The sequence below is a fragment of the Sinocyclocheilus anshuiensis genome, unplaced genomic scaffold (genome assembly GCF_001515605.1).
Source record: "Sinocyclocheilus anshuiensis isolate Anshui unplaced genomic scaffold, SAMN03320099.WGS_v1.1 scaffold233, whole genome shotgun sequence".
Taxonomy (NCBI): domain Eukaryota; kingdom Metazoa; phylum Chordata; class Actinopteri; order Cypriniformes; family Cyprinidae; genus Sinocyclocheilus; species Sinocyclocheilus anshuiensis.
Window position 1 is genome coordinate 272,160 of NW_015540843.1, and position 19,615 is coordinate 291,774.

The following is a 19,615-nucleotide window of genomic DNA, read 5'->3' on the forward strand; positions in this document are numbered from 1 at the left end:
ATCATTACGTCACGTCTGTAAACATAAAGAAGTTGTCCCGGCTACTAGGCTATCGCATGTGAGGATCCTGCAGGTGTCCGATCGTTTATAGCCTTTTCTCACAGCAGCTGGAATAATTAAATTTATAATTTTGATGCGGATTGTAGGCTAATCCAGAAAGGATTATGTTATGAAACACATGTGAATGAAATTAAATTATATTACAGTTTTAAATGTGCTTCTGATTACAGATAGCCTACGTGGGATTACACAAGTTTTTGTATTTTAAAGAGAACCAGTTCGAAGGACGAATAATTAGCTTTTTGGATTAAAATAATTTCCTTATATGAAATTCGAATGGTATGACAATTAGATATTAGACTGTATGTACATGTAACGCTATAATACACACTACGTAGACGCAATGCTGATGTTGTTAACATTAACAGTTTGAGAACAAAGTATAACAATAATAATAATTTGCATGGTTTAATGTGATATGAGCTAAGTGATCGTTAAGATTTCATCACAATTGGTAGCGCAATTTATTGTAATGCTTTTTTCCTCAGTTGGTCAGAACAAAAGTGGCAGACTTGTTACTCGTTCAGATGACAATATCCAGTGACAATTCTTATTTGGGTCATATATTCCAAGACGTAGGCTAGAATCTGTGATTCCTAAGTACAGTATCCACACATGCTCCTCAAAACATTAGATTCATCCGCGCTAAACGCACAACCCGCGCAAGGAAGATAATTCCGCAAACAGCTGCAATTGCAGATTTCAAACAGAGATGGCGACAAAGAGGCAAAACTGACGGACTGCAGCTTTAATTTCTCCAATGATCCGTCGTATTGTGGTTAAGCAGCCAGTTACTGTACTTCGTTGAACGGGAAACTTTGTTGACAATCACATTCACAGCAGCATTAGCTCCCCTTTTGCACTTTAATCTGTGTAAAACTTTTAACTTTATACATTTTTCTGTATTGCTTTATTGCATTTAAATGTTCAGTTATTTTTGTTATTAGAAAAAAAGTTATTAAACCTGTTATACTGTATTATGACAGCACTTTTTTTTAAACAACATTTCAACACCGTGATAATACCGTATACCGTAATAAAAGCATTAGCAATTAATCGCAACATGAAAATTTGATACCGGCATATCCCTACTGTACAGAAATTGAAATCTACACACTATACTCATAGTCACGCAATGCTGATGTTGGTAACATTAATAATTTGAGAATAAAGTATAACAATAATAATAATTTGCATGATTTGATGGGATATGAGCTAACCGACCTTTAGATTAAATCACCATTGATAGCGCAATTTATTGTAATGCTTTTTTCCTCAGTTGGTCAGAACAAATGTGGCAGACTTGTTATTTACTTGTTCAGATGACAATATACGGTGTAAATTCTTATTTGGGTCATATATTCCAAGACGTAGGCTAATCTGTGATTGCGAAGTACAGTAAATATCCAGTAATATATTAGATTCATAAATAATTATTCTCGGTATTTTGAAGTGCCAAAGATAACAATATCGTGCATGTTCATTATCGTGATACATCGCATTACCGAATACCGGCACATGTCTATTCGTCATAGACATAAACAGAGAGAAATAGATCCAGCTACAATGTTCTTCTGCAAGACGCATGCAGTTCTGTTTATTAACCGCTAGAGCACCAAAAGTTATGGACTGCAGCTTTAATGAAGACAACAGGTTAGGTAAAAATATAATTGAATATACCATGTAGTGCATAACATATCTAGCAAAATGCTCATCTTATTTTTTTTGTATGTAACATTGTGTAAAATATTGTTTCCAGTTTTATTATTTTATTGACACAATTCAATTTTTGAAACTCCAAATTTTACTTTTTTTATACAGAACTTCTGATGTTCATTCATGTTTATTTTGTGTTATAATTAGTAGTAAAGAAAACATATGATTGGTTCATGTGTGCTCCATTTGTAATGACACATTAATAAGTGTCAAAACTGCATTTATTCTTTAAATGTCTTAAACTAGTCGCTTTTCAGCAATATTCAACACTTTGAATCAAAATATGTAATTTATGTGAATCGTCTAGATCCGAAGATTTTTGTTTTTTGGTCTGGGCGGAGAGAGAGAGAGAGAAAGATTGCAAGCTCATAGACAGGAGTGTGTTCGACCAAAGTCCCTTTCTCGGTTCGACTTGAAGCAGCAATGCACAGACTGACCGCTGTATGACATCAAAGCACCGTGAGAGCTACAGAGAGCAGATAGCTCCGCATGCTTTCGAATCGCTCTTGTGGTACTTTGATGTCCGATCGGTCTGCGCGCTGCTGCTTCAAATCGAACACACCTCATCTCACAGCCAGTCCGTTTTGACGGCACACTTACACTCATATCCGCATGTAAACATGTCGTCGGCGTGGAAGTTCTTCATTGTGAGTGAAACAGACACAAAGTTCGCAATTTGTAATTTGCATTTTTCCCAACATTTTTAACTTGTATGTTCAAAAATATTTAAAACATTAATCTTATAAAATTATTTATGCATTTTAAATTTTGTGGTGTAAATGCATTTATGGCACCTCAGCTTCATTAAACAGTCTGTGTAAATCAGGGTTGCCCAATCCTGCTCCTGGCGATCGACTGTCCTGCAAAGTTCAGCTCCAACTCTAATCAAACACACCTGGCTTTATTTTTCAAGTGATCCTGAAGACCTTAATTAGTTGCTTCAGGTGTGTTTGATTAGGGTTGGAGCTGAACTTTGAAGGACAGTCGATCGCCAGGAGCAGGATTGGACACCCCTGGTGTAAATACATCTAATGCCACTTCAGATGCAGCTTCTGTTTCCTCTGCAGTGAAAAGATGGAGTTTGTTGATAGTATGCGCACTTTAATGTGAACATTAAAATTTGCAAAAATAAATGACTCCACTGCTCACAAAGAGAAGTATGAACACCGATGACAACAGAGTTGCACTGTCCAAAAAGTTTGTGGTATAAATGTGCTTTTTTTAACTTGAAGCATATGTTGTCTTTTTCCTTTATTTTGTTGTCAGAGTGTACCAGAACGCTTCATTTACATGTTAAATTCTCAAAAACTTTATTCTGGGGGGGATGCCCCAAGACCTCCCTACAAGGGTCATATTCCCAAAAGAGAGCTCTCAGATTCCATCAAAAAAACTTCATTTGTGTTCCGAAGATGAACAAAGGTCTTACGGGTTTGGAACTACATGAGGGTGAGTAATTAATGACAGAATTTAAATTTTTTGGTGAACTTCCCCTTTAAAAGCAAGAAAACAATATTGTCATTTGCAATATTGTCAAAATTTCAGTGTATCACTACTTTTTGAGCTTTCTGTCGTCATGTGGACCTGCTTTAGACCTTGAAGCCTGATGAGGTGCCCAGAGCCCATGTGTGTTTTCTGTGGATTGTGTGGCTCAACTGATGCTGTTGATCTTGTGGCCTTTGCTTTAATGTGTTTGTGAAGTCCATGAAAACATATGGTCTTTTAGTAGTCATATTTTGATTCAGAAGGGTTTTCAGCTAGCATGAGATGGTAGTATGCTGTGGTCCCCACCAGGCTTCTTCTCTAGTTTGACCATCACCAAACAATTGTAATCATAGTGAACAACAAAACATCTGTATACAAGTGGAGGAGCAGTGGCTTTGAAGACCGTTAAAACATTAAGATTTATATACTGAGCAGAAACATTCTTGTCAAGGTTATTTGAGTATTATGGGATGGAAGTACAACATTTTTGATGGCGCAGTCGTACTTACCTTGGTATTCAAATGCTCAGCATGTTTTTCTACAGGAAATTGTTCTTATAGAAAAGCTCTGTTGAGAGTATGAATGAACAATAATGAAGGTTAATTTCTGGAGAAAACATGCAGTGTTTGAGTTTTTACTGCACTGAACAAAGTGTTCAGAGAATTGAGTTTATTCTAGTAAATTAAAGGCTTGACTGCTGGTTCATATTTCCCATTCTGTCACTAATATTCCTGGGAAGTCAAATGAATTATAATTCCAAGTAATGCAGCATTACTGAACTCTCATGACTCCATTTATGCAGTTATTCATATGTAGACTCTGCAAGATGTTTATCAAATTTTAAAAATGAGAGTGATAATAAAAGTTGTATTTTTTGAATATATGTAAATATTATATGGCTTATTTATTTAAGATTTTATCTCTCTTAGTTAAATAAAATGCTGAACTGCTTACATATTCAGGATCCATACGGACTGCATGTCTGAATACATAAATAACTAGAAGCAATACTGCAAGTCATTTATAAGAAACACTTGCGTTGTTATTGGTTGTTACATTACTAACACTAATAAATACAGTTTTCTCATGACTTCACTATAGGTTTTAAAGGGATGATGTGAGGGTGATAACAGAGTGATGTGTGTGAGTTATTTATCTCATGAAACATAGTTCACTAAAAAGATCATAACAGGTGGAACAGTAGTTGATCACGTTTAGTAAGACATCCAGATTGGACTTCTGCTAGATAAAGCTGTCTTGAGAGAAACTGAAAAAACTGGACTGTCCTGAATTTTGGTATGGTGGTGTAGTTGTTTAAGATCTTGACTGAAGTCGGAAACCTTGCAGGTACAATTCCTACACAGGTACTTTCCATAAACAGTAGGGGAATAACGGTACACAAAAATTATGGCTCGGTACTTGCCTCGGTTTTGAAATCATGGTTCAGTATGTTTTTGGTGCTCTCAATTGCTGTTTAATTTTAGCTATAATAATCACAAAAAAATCAAATGCAAATTGTACATAAGGCTCATGCCACTTTAAAGTCAAGTCAAGTCATCTTTATTTACATAGCACTTTATACTGTACAATGCAGATTGTGTCAAAGCAGCTTTACAGTGTTAAACAGGAAAAGTGTGTCAATAATGCAAGAGTACAATAGTAAACAGTCAAAATGGCATTTGTTGCTTGAATTTCCTGATTAAATAGATGGAATTTATTGGAGTATTAGACAGGAGGCATGCTATATAAAGTATAGTGAGGTTTTATTCACGCATCAACTGAAAAAGCATAAAAAAGATTGAATTTGGGAATTAAGAATTGCTATTGATTAGTACATGAATGAATATGAACATGAATAGTATCGTCACATATACAGTATGTTAAAACAACCCTGTATTTGTTTGGTACACATGCATACCGAACCGAAAGACCCATACCGAAAATGTTTGGTACAAATATGTGTACCATTACACCCTTAATGAATAGGGTGTAAAATAGTACCTGATACTCTTAAAAATAGTTTAAAGGGATAGTTCACCTAAAAAAGAAAATTCTGTCATTAATTACTCACCCTCATGTCGTTTGAAACCTGTTAAGACCTTCGTTCATCTTCGGAACACAAATTAAGATATTTTTGATGCATTCCGAGAGCTCTCTGACCCTCCCATAGACAGCAAGGATTCTTACACGATCAAGGTTCAGAAACGTAGCAGGACATTGGTAAAATAGTGCATGTGACATCAGGGGTTCAACCGTAATTTTACGAAGCTACGAGAATACTTTTTGTGTGCAAAGAAAACAAAAATAACGACTTTATTCAACTATTTCTTCTCCTCCGCGTTACCCTATAGCGCCATTTTGGAGAGTAAAACATACGTAAACAACGTATGTACGCGGATATGTTGTTTACGTTCAGATCAAAGCGTAAACAGCGTGTCCGTGTATGGTGCTGCTGACACAGAACAGCATACGTTGTTTACGTATGTGATACTCTCCAAAATGGCGCTACAGGGTGACGTGGAGGAGAAGAAATAGTTGAATAAAGTCATTATTTTTGTTTCCTTTGAGCACAAAAAGTATTCTCGTAGCTTCGTAAAATTACAGTTGAACCACTGATGTCACGTAGATTATTTTAATGATGTCCTTGTTACGTTTCTGAGCCTTGATCGTGTAAGGATCCTTGCTGTCTATGGGAGGGTCAGAGAGCTCTCGGAATGCATCAAAAATATCTTAATTTGTGTTCTGAAGATGAACGAAGGTCTTATGGGTTTGGAACGACACGAGGGTGAGTAATTAAAGACATAATTTTCATTTTTGGGTGAACTATATATTAGTTTGAACATTTTTTTTACAGTAACCATGGTAACAGGGTTGAATGTTACACAGTTTGAGTTAAAATGTAGAAAATTAAATTTTTACTTATCTTTGCATTCTGTAGAACCATTAGGATAATGGTCTACATAACCATGTAGAACCATTAGGCGAGTCGTGGCTTGTAACCCAGAGGTCGCAGGTTCGAGTCTCAGGTCCGGCAGGGATTGTAGGTGGGGTGAGTGAATATCCAGCGCTCTTTCCACCCTCGATACCACGACTGAGGTGAGACCCTTGAGCAAGACACCGAACCCCCAACTGCACCCTGGGCGCCGCAGCATTGGTTGCCCACTGCTCCGGGTGTGTGTTTCACTACTCACTGCTGTCTGTGTGCGCACTTGGATGGGTGAAATGCAGAGCACAAATTCCGAGTATGGGTCACCATACTTGGCCACAAGTCACTTCCTTTCCTTTCCTTGAGGGTTCGGTGTCTTGCTCAAGGGTCTCACCTCAGTTGTGGAATCGAGGGTGGAAAGAGCGCTGGATATTCACTCACCCCACCTACAGTTTTAATTTTATGTAGCTACTTTTCCTGCTATGTTAATTTGAATAGATGATCAAACCTATCCAATGATTCTCCGAACAAAACATTTAGGGATTTAGGCTTTAAATGGTTTATAAAAAGTCATGGATTGTATAAATGTCACTTTAGATAAAGGTTGCTGCTTGTTTATTTAGCATTTATAGCACATGCTGCTTCGAGGTTCATGACATTCTTCTCCTGGTGTCGCTGGCGTGCAGCAGCCGGAAGGTGGCATGCTTCATATTCAGCTGAAGCAGCAGAGCTATTAATAGCTTGAGGACAGTTTAAACACACACCGCCCTCCGGGAAAGAGTCACGACAGCGCTCTAGTGACTCACTGTAAATGAAGAGAGCCTCACAAGCTCTCAAAGACACTTCACATCTCCTGCCTGCAGATCTAACTTCACTTTATTACTTAAAACATGCACCACATGCCCCTGCTCATGCTGGTTAAAGTGTGACTGAAGACCTTTAACTAAGCGTAACATCTTCATTACAGAAATGTATTCATATCCCAATATGATGGTGGACGTACTGGAACTGATAGTCGGAGCTGAAGTTCAAAACCTGCAATGTGATGCAAGGCCAAAAATAAACCACTTTAAAACAGTGCAACTGAAGGGTGATGTGATCATTTTCATTGATCAGCATTCGGTGGATGTCAGTGTCTCATGTGGACAGTTATTGGACTTCCTCTCAGATCCTCGGAGAATTCCCAGGAAGCTTTGGAATCTGTAAGGATTCTTTAAACCATGGTAATCTGACCACGTTAACTGTGGTAATCAATAGTGACATCAGCTCGACCCATCAGATGCATTTTCCTTCTGAGCGGTCAGGTGACGCCAGACTCCTCAGAGAAAAGTAGCTGTAGTTGAACTGCTTTAAAGTAGTCATGGTGTTGCTTGTGTCTTGTAAAGCTCCAGTTTCACAGTCTGTCTTTGTAGGGTGGCAGTAAAACAGATGAGGACAGAAATAATTGAGGAAAGAGAGGCTGTCCTTGTGCTGTCACTCAAAGATACGGGCGGAACAAAGAGCCGCCCATTGTAATGAATGAGACTTTGATTTGTTTTTTTCTGACAAGGTCACTGCGAGGGAAAAAAAACACTTTTCCTGAACATGGACAAAAAGACAGACAGAGAAAAGATAACTTCTAAGCAGTCGCTCTTCTGCATGTGCATTCCAAATGCATGTGTTTCTGTCTTTATTTACTGTTTAAAAGCAGCATTTGTTAGATGAACATCATGTTCCTGAGTTGGCTACAGTGTTGTTTAATGGGGTAGTTCACCCAAAAATCTAAAAGGTCTATCATTGTAGGAATATCTGAGATTCAAAACAATTTAAGCTCAACTGACAGCATTTGTGGCATAATGTTGATTAATTAACAAATTAAGATTCATGCCTTGTTTTCATAAAAAATTAGGTTATGTTGAGAAACCTACAGTAGAAGCAAAGAGGCGATGTTGACATAATTTTGGCACTTACTGTGTAAAAGTCATATCCAATTTTACAACTTCAAAACATCCGTAAAAATAGCAAGAATAGCTTTACGGCTCAAAATTAGAAATGTGACGCTTATCATTTTATAAAGACCCTTACATTAATTCTTCTGTTAAATATTGTACTGTATATTATTTAGGGCTTATGAAGTCAAATTGCATATAACTACTAGGGTTGTGACGGTGAGGAAATTTTCCCACCGGTTAATCGACGCGTGACAACACCGGTAATACCGGTATCACCGTGGGGGTGGGGCGTTCCCTCTTTTCCTCGCTTTCCTTCGCTTTTAAATAGCTTGTAAAAGCGGTGTGTGCATTTTACTTTCACTTTGAAATAGCAGCAATTCGGCGTAAAGCAATTGTTAGTTTTTAGTTAGTTTGAATTTTCCCTCTTTTCCTCGCTTTCCTTCGCTTTTAAATAGCTTGTAAAAGCGGCCTGCGCATTTTACTTTCACTTTTGAATTAGCGGCAATTCGGCATAAAGCAATTGTTCGTTTTTAGTTCTTTTGAATTTTCCCTCTTTTCCTCGCTTTCCTTCGCTTTTAAATAGCTTGTAAAAGCGGCCTGCGCATTTTACTTTCACTTTTGAATTAGCGGCAGTTAGGTGTTAACTTACATAAAGTATACAAAACTTACATAGGTATACAAAACTGGAAATAGGGTACGTAAACATGTATAATATATAACCAAATAAATAAGAAACGTAGAACGTTTATTAGCAAAACGAGTAAGAAAGCTTGGAGGCACGGCATACACCTTGATGTCAAATAAAATAAATAAATGACACAAAGTTTAAATAAAGTAAAAATCAGCAAATAATGTGAAACCAATTAAATAAGAAACGAATGTTTAAAAAAAACTTCCAAAATCACCTTAGATAAACGGCAAAAGTCAACAGGCTTTTCAAAATCCAAAATATTGCCAAACAGGCGCTTTTGCATTTCGTTTCGAAACTAAATCATCCGCTATCATCTTGTCTGTCTCACCCCACTCTTCTTGTCAGTCAGCTCGACTCACTCTCCTCACTGGAGAAATGAAATCTGATCTGTGATGCGACTGTCGTTCGGCACGCTGCATTGAGCATCCGTGTTCAGTTTTTAATTGTAGTGTCTGTTCTTTTACTGAACTAAATGATTTTTATTTCTATAAAAAATCAAAACGACGGTGGGCAAGTGACTTAACCGGTGTTGCGCCTTAACCGTCTATCGCTGCAAGCCTAATAACTACGCAGTAAATGCCAAAATCATGGTAACATACATATTGTTTATGTCTTGTGACTATATACTTTTAAAATAGTATTTTAACATTTACTTTTTGTGAATGGGTTTTGCCCCATTCACTTCCATTATAAGTGGATCTAAAAAGGCTAAAATGCACCATGATAGCAGTATATGTAACTATATACAATATAAACTATAGCACTATGTCCCAAGTACACTAAAGTCACATGATTGTTTTGTGTGCGAAACAGGCCAAATGTAAGTTGGTTATCTTTGATAACACTTTATTTTAATGTCTGTTGTATTTACTTTAGTAATAACAGTTAATTATGTATAAGTATAAGATAATAACACTAAACCCAACCCTAAATCTATAGTAAGTACATGTTGTTAATTAATATTACTTAGTACTAGGGCTGCAACGATTAATCGAAATTAAATCGCGATTAGGCAGAAGCTGCATTTGTCATGCATATCTTTCAGTGAAGCACGGTTCTGTGATCAGTAGTAAATCTCCATCCGAAGGCCAGAGGGCGCTCTCGCGGGGAAAGTTTTACTACTGATTACAGAACCGGCTTTACTGACAAGATGCGCATGACAATAGCATTCAATTAATCGTGCAGTCCTAGTAGTTATTTGTGTAATTACACTGTAACAACGGCACATTAAAATAAAGTGTGACCAAATCGGTAACACTTTATTTTAAGGACCTATTCTCGCTATTAACTAGTTGTTTATTAGCATGCATATTACTAGCATATTGGCTGTTTATTAGTATTTTTAAACCACATATTAATGCCTTATTTGGCATGACCATATTTTAGATCCCTTAATCCTACCCCATGCCTAAACTTAAAGGCCGGGACACACCAAGCCGACTTCAAAGAACTAGTGGCAACGAAAGCCGACGGTGTTGTCGCCTCACGTCGGCAGCGTCGGACCAAAAAGCTGCGCTCGAACACACCGCACAGACTACAGCCGACTGCAAACTGAACAACTACCTTACTAACTATTAATAAGCAGCAAATTAGGAGGTTATTGAGGGAAAAGTCGTAGTTAATAGTGAATATGTGTTCTCTATTCTAAAGTGTTACCAAGACGAACGTACTCGGTTACTAATGTAACCTCGGTTCCCTGAGATACGGGAACGAGTACTGCGTCTTGCTTAAGACGCATATGGGAAAAAGCCTTTTTTCTCCTGAACTGAAGCCTATTTCATTCACGCAGTGAAACTGCACGGCCATTGGTTCGTGCAGGGCTTTAAAAACGAACCAATGGCGCGGTAGCGGAGCTGCACGAGCCTATGGTGATGAAGCCCGCCAAAGCCCGCCAGAATGGGCGGGGCATCCGGCTATATAAGCGGGCGCTCGCCACAGGATTCTCAGGTTTACTTCGACTGAAGCGACGACTGAGTCATGCAGCTACATAGCACGGCCAGCAACGCAGTACTTGTTCCCGTATCTCAGGGAACCGAGGTTACGTTAGTAACCGAGTACGTTCCCTTTTGATACTTCACTCGTACTGCGTCTTGCTTAAGACGCATATGGGAACAGTCCAATCACGCCGTGCTAATGTAGTGGAACGACTAAAGGTATAACTTCCATAAGCAACCAATGCTTATAGAGAAGTCAACAATAACCCAAGGCTAAACGGGCTGAGCTTTCTAGGTCACACCCGGCCTGGTTAATCGTTCCAGAGTATACCCGTAACTCCGACACCCAGGGGTCGAGAGCTAACAGGTGAACAATACCAGAGAACTTGGGCGCGGCGCGGCACGGCCAAGGGCTCTCTGTCATGTCTGTTTACGCAGCGCGTGCCATTTCAAGCGGAAAGGATCATGTGTGTGATAAAAATATCATAAAATATATGATAAAATATCATAATTTACTCACCCTCCACTTGTTCCAAACCTGTATGAGGACTTCCAGGTTATAAAACCTCGCAAATGTGGACAGCGAGGCCCAGCCGGCCGCCTCACAAATATCCGCAGGCCTGATCGATCATACCCGCGAGTTTGCCATTTCTGGCTCCGAGTAACTGGGAGGAGAGAAACACTAGAGCAGGGGAGGCGGGGCTTAGCGACGCACACACAAATGCGAAGCCGCCCGCGTTTTGCTTTGATCTGCCTGGGAGGATTAAGCTGCTCGTATAACGAGGTGCCCCATGTGTAACACACACTGGCAGATTAAGCACGCATGATGTGTGTAGAGGTTTGCTCAATTCTGATCGTTCAACCCGTGAGCTAGTCATTGCTTCCTCCGAGGTAGCTGGGAGGAGAGAAACATGAGCGCGGGGAGGCGGGGCCGCAGGCTTTCAGGATCAGCGATGAGCGTAGAGTCGTCGCTGAAGCAGAAAAAATCTGAGAATCCTGTGGCGAGCGCCCGCTTATATAGCCGGATGCCCCGCCCATTCTGGCGGGCTTTGGCGGGCTTCGTCGCCATAGGCTCGTGCAGCTCCGCTGCCGTGCCATTGGTTCGTTTTTAAAGCCCTGCACGAACCAATGGCCGTGCAGTTTCACTGCGTGAATGAAATAGGCTTCAGTTCAGGAGAAAAAAGGCTTTTTCCCATATGCGTCTTAAGCAAGACGCAGTACGAGTGAAGTATCGAAAGGGAACTGAGCACAGACACCATAAGATTAAAGAGAATAATCCATCTGGAGACAGAAAGCTTTGTCAGGCTAATGTGTTTCCTATGGATGTGCTTTTTACCTGTCACATCCTGATCTGGGATCCATTAACATTATTTAACACCATAACCTGAAAACAAAACAACTGAATAAAAGATGAAGGAGTTATTAGAAAGAATAAAGAATATGACAGTGTTTTTAACATCTCATGAATCAGTTATGAGTTTGATTTTGTAATAACAGATATGTAGCCTCATTGTGTGGATTATTCACAAACATAGAAAGACAAGAAAACAAGAGACAGTCAATAAATCTCTTCAGCATGATGTTCTCGAGGTGCTTGCACTGTTATTGAGACTGGTGTGAGAAAACAAGACACATTTACCTGACACAAAAATGTGACTTGCTTTCAGGAGAACTAACTTTTTCTTCCCCATTGGTCAGTTGTTCGTTACATATTTTAAGCATAAGTTTAACAAAACGTAGTGCTGGGCGGTATACCAGTTCATACCGAATACCGGTGTTTACTTTTGTTATGATACGAATTTTTAAAATACAGCAATAGTATGTCGCTTAAACAATGTTCGGAACGCGACACTGTTTGAAAGGGCTTCCTTTTCACTGTTGCACTGTGGTGAGGGAACAGCTGTATGTGTTACTAAGCGTAAAAGTTAGTGAGTTAGAAAGTTAGTTACTAAGCGTGAAAGTAGAACTACTAGAACGTGATGACACAGAAGAACTCATCCACAATATCCACATTGACCGCCACAAATATTCATCACATGCACTTTTTTATTTGTTTTTTTTAGTTTGTTACTCAGACGCAGGCAGTGCACTGCATGAGACAAAAAAAGTAATATAGCCAAAACAACCGCATAGCTGCTCTTTAGTGTAGATGCATGTTGATTTTATCAGACGATGCAGCGATTATAAATGAGAGTGACTCCTGGTTAACATTAATTGGGGTCATGTTTAGTCACTATTTAGTGTGGTATTTTTTGACAGTATTCACTCATCATGACAGGCATTATTTCCTCTCAATCTGTAGAAAATATGGTTAACACCCGGTCATGCATGAAAAAAAAAATACCGTCATGTACCGTGAAACCGGTATAATTTTGAAAAATACCGTGATATAAATTTTTGGTCATACCGCTCAGCACTAACAAAACGATTATTAAAAAAAAACAAAAAAACAATACATCTAGCAGCACAATTTTATACCTTGAGGTTTAGACCCCTTTAAGGAAAACAAGAGAAAAATGTTTGTTAATCAATGGTATGTAAATATATCCACACAGTATTACTTGAAGTTTTGATAACTGTTATTAAGGGCAATAAGCTGTGAAAAAGAACTCAATGTGGTGCTCACGCTGACTGACTGACACACACACACAGGAAGCCACCTCTCTCAGACAGCATGCAATCCCGAAATCAGTTCTCTTTCACGTTCTATTACGCTTGAATAGTCAAATGCAAACACAGTTATGTCAAAATACTCAGCATGTGGAAAAAGTAAACACAGTCGGTTATGTCATAAGTGAACAATCAGTTGGGTGAAAACTGGATGGTATCAATATATTGGATCTGTGTATTCAGTCTTAAAGTGACAGCAGCCCAATAAACCTGCTGCTGTCTGTGTCATTAATGTTAATCTAATCAAATCCAGAAATGTTTGTGAAAGAATCATTATGTTGAACCGTTTTTCCCCCCTCATAATGTAAAAGACAGTTTTCCTAGGAGAGAAATCCAATCAAGATTTCATGTACCCTTCTAGTGAAAATAAATGTTAGCAAACATTGAGGAAATGTTAAGCGTACAGCACATTTTCATCTGGAAAATAACACTGGAAATGATGCAAGCTGTTTGTTATACAGCAAACAGAAGAGTCAAACTGAACTGGACTCAGGCTGTCGTGCTCCACCACACACAATAAAATAAACAAGATGTAGTTTCACTTGTCACATTCACACGCGAACGCCTGCGATAGTTCAGTAAAGATTGATTTCAACAGCAGTCATAGAAGCTGCCGGAGCTCACATATGGCATTTCATTTGTGTCCGTGTAATGAAATAGTGATTCACTGTGAGATGAAGTGCCATGTTGAATCTCACAGGCAGAATGCAGAAGCATAGGCAGCTGTCTGAATATTGATCTGCAGCTTTATTAAAGCAAGAAAATGATCAGTTTCTGAATACAGTACAATACTGTCTTTCATTGTGCTGAGAAACTAAAGAGAGCTGCGCTTTCATCAGACATGATGAAAGAAATGAGTTTTTGGTATTTCAGATCATTGAAATGGAGGCAGTTGAAAGACTTTGATTTGTTTATTGAATATGTTCTTGTGTCGTGTTAAAGTGATAAAATATCATAATTTACTCACCCTCCACTTGTTCCAAACCTGTATGAGTTTGTTTCTTCTGCTGAACACAAAAGAAGATATTTTGAATAATATTGTTAACCAAATAGTTGATAGAAGCCATTGACTTCCATTGTATTTTTTTTTTCCAAACTATGGATGTCAATGGCTGCTGTCAACTGTTGAAGGGCCTAAATCGGCAATAGACAACTGTTAGTTTGGGGGAAATTGGGAGTCAGGATCCAGTTTTGTTCTTGTTGTAGACAGTCACATGACAAGGTTTGTTTGTTGTTTATTAGATGAGACCAGTAGCTTCCACTTCATATGAATTATTCTTGATCTCTGCAACCCTCCATGCACACCTTGTTATATGAATGGTTTGGTACATTTCAAATTTCTTTTCTTCATAAAATCCACAGATTTTAATAAAGATGCACATTCATATGTGATGTGGTCTAAAAGCATATCAACTACACTTTTAATAAAAAAATTAGTGCTGTCAAACGATTAATCGCATCCAAAATAAACGTTTTTTTTTTTTTTTTACATAATATATGTGTGTACTGTGTATATTTATTATGTATATATAAATACACACATACATGTATATATTTAAGAAAAAATGTTTATATTTTAAATATATTTATATACAATATAAATTATATGAATATAAATATATACATGTAAATATTTTCAAAATATATACTGTATGTGTGTGTATTTACATATACATAATAAATGTGCACAGTATACACACATATATTATGTAAACAAAAACTTATTTTGAATGCGATTAATCGTTTGACAGCACTAAAAAAATCAGTCAATTTGTTATAATTTTAGTAATTACAACTAAAACGGAGCAACCATCTTGACTGAAAATGTATGAATGCTTATTAGACATATTAACAGAACTTATGAGCTGGTAGTAGTGCTTCAGATGCTAAAAGATCATTAAAAAATGAACAATAATACTGAAAAGATAATGATACTACTAGTAGGCTAATTCTGCTACTAATAACAATATAAAACATGCTAGATTCTGATGAGCTTTTAGGTCATTATTAATTTGCCTAGCTCGAAATTTAGTTGCAGTTTTGAAACAGCTTCAGTTTCTCTCATACGTTAAATGTGTGTAAAGTTTTCAATAATTGAACAGATATTCTTTGACACAAACGGTTTTGTGTCACTAATGTATATCTGTGTATTATTATGGTGCCGATTTACCTTCACCACTGTGGTTCAGTTGTATTTTCTGTCCAAGTGGGCGGTTCTTGGTTAGAATAAGCTGCGGTGTGGACCAGATTTAATGCGATAGTCATGGCTTGAAGGCCCAGAGCAAAAATGAGAATGCATCTTAAAGATCTTACTGAGGGGTTTGTGTCTTCTGATGTGTTGATTGATGTCCACACAGTCTTATCATCACAGAGAGTGGAGGATTGGCTCATGGCCTGTTGTTTGGCAGAAGGGTGCTGGTGTTGAGGCCAAATCACACAGCATGAGACCGACCCGGATTATCCCATTCTCCAGTGGGATCACCATGTGAGGGGAGGAGGTGCTCAGGTCATTTGGATGGAACCTACTCTACATCTTCTACAGCTCTCCAGCTCTATAAAGCATGGACCGTGATCTTCTGCAAAGAGAGTTTGATGCCAAATTTAAGCCCCTTTCCACTAACAGGGTTCTGTTACCCAGACCAGGACTGTTTTGACCATAAAACCTGTAGGTCTTTACACAGAAACCACTGATGTCTTAAGAGTTTTGAGTAGATACTGTATTAGAAGATCAAATCACTGCAATTTTTGAAGCACAGTGGGATATTAAATAATTTGTAGGTTTTCTGACAGGAATCATGACGCTGGCAAAGAGAAGAGCCTTAAAGGTGTTTTAATATCTGAGAGCATTTCTTTTCCTTTCTATTCATCAGGAACAATGAAACTGGAAGCTCAGTGTTGACATGAGACACGTGGCTGATTTGTTTAGCCTGAGGCAAGAGAGGTCCAAGCGCTTCATTATAGTGCTGTAAAAGTCTTTAATGTGTGTAGATGTATATAATGTGTGTAGACCGTCAACCAAACCCTGTCAACTCACTGCTGCTGAGCATGCTGTAAAATAACTCGTTTTGCCGATATTATCGGCCGATATGAGCCTGTCGCCGATATATCGATATTGGCGAATATGCCGCCGATATGAATTTTTTTTTACAGAACATATAATGCAGATAAAATGCTTGAAATGGTGTAATTACTTATTTTGTCCAGCAGAGCGCGCTCCATTGTTTGCTACTGGCGACCTGGATGAAACGCTTTAAAGCTTAAGTCATTGGAAAACCAACGGCCATATCTCCGTAACGGCGTGGCGAATCCGCACCAAATTCGGGGGATCTCTTCAGCTCAAGGAACCCTCTCGAACGCGAATCGAGTGTACGTCTCGAGGCTCTCTTTCGAATGAGACCACCCCCACGTGGATAGGGTTCGGGAGTTACAGGTGGTTAAATTCGCGGTCCGGCGCCGACCGATCTAGTGATCCCGGGGGGCTACCGACGCGCGGAGGGTGGCGTTCGAATTTGTCTCATTTTAAATGAATAATAAAAACGGAGATAAAAAATTTACTTAAGCCAGAATTTAAATGTTACTATGGTAAAATAAATATTCAAACCACGTGTGTTACAACTAACACCCCGTTACTTTGTGCATCGCACTCATCGCAAGTTTATTGTTAAATTGTTAAATGCCCTTACATATCTCTGTCACCATTATAAGTGTTTGATCACCACATTTGAGTGATCATTGCAAAAAATGTGTTTGTGTATATATATTCTGTTTATGTATATACTGTATTCTCTATATAGTACCAGTCAAATGTTTGGACACACGAATGGGAAAGTGTCCAAACTTTTGACTGGTACTGTACTATAATATACACAAAGAATATCGGCCGATATATCGGTATCGGCCTTTTTTTACTCCCTAATATCGGTATCGGTATCGACCCCAAAAAACCCATATCGGTCGGGCTCTACACTTAACTGATCTCCTCCAGATTTGCCTTCAGGAGGTGATGTTGCTCATTTGACTAATAAAGTCAGCCAGTTCAGCTGTTCTTAAAAATAGTGTAATGGACTCTTTTGCAAAGTATCATATGTGAAGTCTGATTCATTTGAGTGAATCAGTATTTTTAGATTTACATGAACAGGTTGCAAAAAGATTCACTGATAAGTGATTCACAGACAAATGATTCACAGGCATCTTTGTGGTATTTAAATTTGTGTGATACACTTAATTTTATATGACTATTTATTTGAATAATTTAATAATATATACATTTGATAGCAGTGTTTTTGTGTCGTGTGGTGGTTGTTCTGGTGGTAATTTAATTGACTAACTTGACAACTTACAGTTCCAAACACAACATCGCACCACCATTTTTGACATACGAAACACTTTTCGAAAGCATGTTCATAAGAAAACATCATTTGCTTCATAAACAGCCCATTTTATACTGATGGATCTCACATAAAACAGATTTAATCTTCTTACCCATGTTCCTTGTGCTTTTGAGGGGTGGGGGGGATCTGCTTCATATGGTGACCTTTGAAACAATCAGCCGTGTCTTGAGGTGAATGAGGCAGCAGTGAAAGGTTGTGTCCAGATGCCGGGTGTGAGGTTTCCTGTGGATTACATTGATCCTCAGAAACAATAGAGCTCACCTCATGCATTGTGAGGGAATTAATAAATAACATACGAATAATCTCCCTATTCACACTACGTTGGTGAGCATTTGCGGTGATTTTAAATTACTTTTGCTGCACCTGTGCTGTTTCTTTGTCATAAATCAGGGGAAGAGTTTATAAAGCTCTACAGCCTGTCCTTATTGGTGAATGTTTAACTTTAGACCATTTCCAGCATATTCAGCAATAATGAGAAACTCAATGCAAAACTGGTGACAGAAATTGTAAAATACTTTTCACAGTCAAACTACTCGTACTAAAAGTTAATGAAGATATTATCATTTGAAAAATCGGATTTGTTTGTAACAAAACTAAACGTAACGTGTAACATGAAAATGTGAAAAAAATAACAGTATAGGAGATTCACTCCAAAAGCAGAATCTTGACATGGAGCAAAAAATGCTAAATTCATATAATATTAATAATAAAATTATTATATTATAGAAGTATTTGCATCAAGAGTAATGTGTTAAAACTATTTTCAACACCTAACTATTCAAACTACTTGAACGACACAGCAGATTTCGCGGTTTTTTTTTGTTGATTTAACAACCTAGTGACAATGCTGTGCATTTAACAGGAAACTGACAAAAAATTGAACACCAAAACTGTGATGTTAAAGTTTACATACTATGTGAACTAAGAATACATTGGCTACTTACAGCCACGTCAGCAAGCAACAACGACTGTATTTCATTCATTATATTGTTAACCCATTTCACCACACAAAAAAATAAAAATAAATTGAGTGTGCACCCTGATGTGTTTCTACTGCATTAACATTTGTTCGATGTGCAGATTTGAGTGGATTTTGTAAAGCAAATCAAGAATTTATTTTCTGTGGAGATCTGCTGAACCTCTCCATCCTCTCCCTTATATCTCTTACACCTTATTCCTTATTAACATGGTCATCGTTGTGTCACGGGTAATTGTAAGTTTGAGTGCAAATGATCTTTCCTTCAGTTTTGCAGCTTTGACTGTGACTGAAAAAAATCTTGATGGTGTGTCTTGCCCAAACACATCACACTGCAGAAGTAATGTGATTCTTCAGTCATAAACTGAATATACATCTATGAATATACGTGTCAGTCAGGGTTTATTGGCTGTAGGTGCTCACATGTGAAGAACATATTGAAAATGCTTCTTTACAGTTAGACGGCCTCTGAATATGAAAAGCTGAATATGAAAGACCTGTCTCTCCTTTTCTCATGCTCCCTTCCCCCTCACAGTCCTCAGAAAACCATAAAAGCAGTTCAGAAATGAGAACAGGAATGGAATATGAAATATTCAGAGCGCTTATAGTGTAAACTGTGCTGATCGGAGCAAAAGAAGGTTTCTGTGTGTGGGGCGATGATGACACTTTCTCATGCACCGTCAGATTGTATAATCCACACTGTCAAAAATCGATTTAGTCTTGTTTTCCAGTAAAATATTTAAGTATCCTTAAAACAAGATACATTTAATGGAAGTGGAATTATGTAAGATGGTAAGATTTGTTATCAGAAAATATATCTTTTAATATATAATATTTT

General features: G+C 38.0%; 1 protein-coding gene across 3 annotated transcripts in view; it reads left to right on the forward strand.

Annotated features, from left to right (window-relative positions):
- The window catches only part of LOC107687568 (PHD finger protein 21B-like), a 66,786-nt gene that overhangs the window by 25,033 nt on the left and 22,138 nt on the right, over positions 1–19,615 (forward strand). The window lies entirely within an intron of this gene.